At 46.4% G+C, this 4,604-nt stretch overlaps 1 pseudogene; it reads right to left on the reverse strand.

Moving 5' to 3' along the window:
- Positions 1-24: 24 nt before the first annotated feature.
- LOC135566169 (protein BUD31 homolog) lies at positions 25-4,396 on the reverse strand (annotated as a pseudogene).
- Between the last annotated feature and the right edge of the window lie 208 nt (positions 4,397-4,604).

Below are 4,604 nucleotides of genomic sequence, written 5' to 3' on the forward strand. Positions count from 1 at the left end.
TACTATAGTATTGTGTAGTAGTACTCACACCTCCAGTTTGCTCTTGGGAACTCGACCAGATGCAGTTGGTTCCAAAGTTGGTGTCTCGTGTCTGGATGCAGCGAAGGCAGCACAGGTTCTCGTATCCCTGTTTCTTCCACTTAGCGATCAGGTTCTTATCAGCATAACTCTCCTTAATACAGTAGTCATACAGCTCTATACACACATACACACACACACACACACACACACACACACACACACACACACACACACACACACACACACACACACACACACACACACGATCAGGTTCTTATCAGCATAACTCTCCTTAATACAGTAGTCATACAGCTCTATACACACACACACACACACACACACACACACACACACACACGATCAGGTTCTCTGCATCCCTGTTTCTTCCACTTAGCGATCAGGTTCTTATCAGCATAACTCTCCTTAATACAGTAGTCATACAGCCTACACACACACACACACACACACACAGAGACACACACACACACACACAGAGACACACACACAGCGATCAGGTTCTCAGTATCCCTGTTTCTTCCACTTAGCAATCAGGTTCTTATCAGCATAACTCTTCTTAATACAGTAGTCATACAGCTCTACACAGCACACACACACACACACACACACACACACACACACACACACACAGCGATCAGGTTCTCGTATCCCTGTTTCTTCCACTTAGCAATCAGGTTCTTATCAGCATAACTCTCCTTAATACAGTAGTCATACAGCTCTATACACACACACACACACACACACACACACACACACGCGATCAGGTTCTCGTATCCCTGTTTCTTCCACTTAGCAATCAGGTTCTTATCAGCATAACTCTCCTTAATACAGTAGTCATACAGCTCTATACACACACACACACACACACACACACACACACACGATCAGGTTCTCGTATCCCTGTTTCTTCCACTTAGCAATCAGGTTCTTATCAGCATAACTCTCCTTAATACAGTAGTCATACAGCTCTATACACACACACACACACACACACACACACACACACACACACACACACACACACACACACACACACACACACAGCGATCAGGTTCTCGTATCCCTGTTTCTTCCACTTAGCAATCAGGTTCTTATCAGCATAACTCTCCTTAATACAGTAGTCATACAGCTCTACACACACACACACACACACACACACACACACACTTAACATTAACCCTGTCCTGGAGGTCACTACAGGAGCCTGTCCAGGAGGTCACTACAGCAGCCTGTCCTGGAGGTCACTACAGGACCCTGTCCTGGAGGTCACTACAGGAGCCTGTCCTGGAGGTCACTACAGGAGCCTGTCCTGGAGGTCACTACAGGACCCTGTCCTGGAGGTCACGGTCACTACAGGAGCCTGTCCTGGAGGTCACTACAGCAGCCTGTCCTGGAGGTCACTACAGCAGCCTGTCCTGGAGGTCACTACAGGAGCCTGTCCTGGAGGTCACTACAGCAGCCTGTCCTATAAACATCCTATAACATCTACTCTGCTGATGGCCTTCCTCTTGTAGAACAGTAATATCTACCTCTGCTGATGGCCTTTATCTTGTAGAACAAGTCGAAGATATCTCTCCTCTGATGATGCAGTCTGAATATCAGCCACAGGGACTCCACCTTCGCTTTCCCCTCGTGAGGCTCCGTCCCCGCTGGAAGGAGACAATCACAGCTGGTCATCAATACAATACAGGAATTATCCAAGATTCACATTATCCAGATGCAATCGTTATCCAAGATTCACATTATCCAAGATAACCGCTTATCCAAGATTCACATTCATACACATCACCTTATATTGTAGCTAGCTAAGCGCTACTAGGCTGGTTGGTTGCTAAACTAACTATACTGAACAATATAAAAACACAACATGGTTCATCCCGAAATTTTCCCATAAACAAAAAAAACCCTCGAATCTCTTTCAAATTGTGCACAACTTTGTTTACACCCTGTTAGTGAGCATTTCTCCTTTGCCAAGATAATCCATCCACCTGACAGGTGTGGCATATCAAGCTGATTAAACAGCATGATTGTTACACAGGTGCACCTTGTGCTGGGGATAATAAAAGCCACTAAAATGTGCAGATTTGTCACACACAACGCCACAGGTATCTCAAGGTGAGGAGCGCACAGGCATGCTGACTGCAGGAATGTCCACCAGAGATGTTGCCAGAGAATTCAATGTTCATTCCTCTGCCATGTAAGCCTCCGTCATTTTTAGAGTGAATTTTTCCTTTAAATTTATCAGTGGGTCCCAAACAACACACCTAACAAACCACCAGCCCAGGTCTCATCCGACTGGCAAAAAAAAAAAAATTGTTTCTCTAGTGTGGTATCCCAACCGTTGTAGTAGCTGCTATCTTGTCTCATAAAACACAACTACCCCGTGCGGGCTCAAAGGAGGACGGTTGAGGTCATCGTCCTCCGATACACCACCAAAACGCAAGCCGCTGTTTTCTTAACACAGCGCATCCAACCGAGGAGCCAGCCACACAACAGGTCGGAGAAACACCGTGCACCTGGCCACTTGGTTAGCGACACGCGCCCGACCCGCCACAGGAGGTCGCTGGTGCGCGAGACAAGGACATCCTACGACCAAGCCCTCCCTAACCCGGTGGCCTTCGCCAGGCCAATTGTGCGTCGCCCCATGGACCTCTCGTGCGCGCCCGGCCACGACAGAGCCTGGGCGGCGAACCCAAGGACTCAGTGGCACAGCTGTAGCGCTGCAGTGCAGGCGCCCTTCACCCTAAGCCACCGGGGAGGCCCCACATCCGGCTTCTTTGCATGTGGGATTGTCTGAGACCAGCTGACCAGGAAACTGTAAGTTTGCACAGCTAAAGAATTTCTCCTGAGCTGTCAGAAACTGTCATCTACGTGCCAAGTTGCTCCTCCGCAAATTCGACCTGACTACTGCAATTTGACTTTAGTAACCAACTGAGTGGGCAAATGCTCATCTTCGATGGCCACTGGTATACTGGAGAAATTACTCTTCACGAGATGAATCCTAGTTTCAACTGTGCCGGGCAGATGGCAGACAGCGTGGCCTTAACGCCATGGGCGAGCCCAGTTTGCTGATGTCAACGCTGTGAACAGAGTGCCCCATGGTGGTTGTGGGCATAAGCTACATACAACAAACTCACTGCATTTTATTGATGGCAATTTGAATGCACAGAGATACCGTGAGGAGATCCTAAGGCCCATTGTTGATCCTCCACCATCACCTCATGTTTCAGCATGATAATGTGCACATAATTTCTGGAAGCTGAAAATGTCCCAGTTCTTCCATGGCCTGCATACTCACCAGACATGTCACCCATTGAGCATGTTTGGGATGCTCTGGATGGACAGCATGTTCCAGTTTCACTCCAATATCCAGCAACTTCTCACAGCCATTGAAGAGGAGTGGGACAACATTACACCAGAATCAACAGCCTGATCAACTCTATGAGAAGGAGACGTGCCGCGCTGCACGAGCCAAATTGTGGTCACACCAGATACTGACTGGTTCTGATCCACACCAGATACTGACTGGTTCTGATCCACACCAGATACTGACTGGTTCTGATCCAAACCAGATACCAGATACTGACTGGTTCTGATCCAAACCAGATACAGATACCAGATACTGACTGGTTCTGATCCACACCAGATACTGACTGGTTCTGATCCACCCCAGATACTGACTGGTTCTGATCCACCCCAGATACTGACTGGTTCTGATCAGATACACAATTACCCCAGATACTGACTACAGTCCACCCTTTTTTATTAGGTATCTGTGACCAACAGATGCATATCTGTATCCCCTGTCATGTGAAATCCATAGATTAGGCCTAAATAATTTATTTCAGTTTAAGGATTTCATTATATATGAACTCCCAGTAACATTTATTTTTTGTTGCGTGTTGCGTTTATATTTTATTCAGTGTAGTTAACTTAGAAGGTACCTATATAACGTCAGCATTTTGGGGCATGATTTTCGAGGTATCTGAACAAGAACACACAATAGGAAAAACGAAGCATACGGACACGAGTAAATAAGTTAACGGCAGACATCTGGCTGTCACAGCTCGTCACACCATAAAACAGGAATGATCCAAGTCAGATTCATACAGCTCGGTAACATAGCTAGCGAAATGAGTACTAGTTGACTGGTTAAATATCCTAAACAAATGTCAACATTGTGTAGACATGATGTTAGCGGAGCCTCGTTTGTACGGACTTAACTAGCTTAGGGTGGCTAACATTATTACCTAGCTAAAATTACCTTCTCTCATTTTTTGGTCTAATTTTTCAATGTCGGTTCAATCAACTCCAGCCATCTCGGAGGTGGTTTCCTGCTCCTTTTCACTTTCGGCATTGCGTTGAATCAAACGGATTTATTTAACCAAAAAACAAATAAACCTTATTTCTCCCCGTCCTATTTTTGTGTATTGATATCGTAGGCCTGCTCACCGTCGCTTCTTATTGACGTCACACTGTTGGAGGGGTCTTTCAGCTCGATCCTCGCACGATACGTACGTCATTCAATTGGGGCTTTTGCCGCATTCAAAGTATCCAGGAACTCG

This window comes from Oncorhynchus nerka, unplaced genomic scaffold (assembly GCF_034236695.1).
Source record: "Oncorhynchus nerka isolate Pitt River unplaced genomic scaffold, Oner_Uvic_2.0 unplaced_scaffold_6898, whole genome shotgun sequence".
Taxonomy (NCBI): domain Eukaryota; kingdom Metazoa; phylum Chordata; class Actinopteri; order Salmoniformes; family Salmonidae; genus Oncorhynchus; species Oncorhynchus nerka.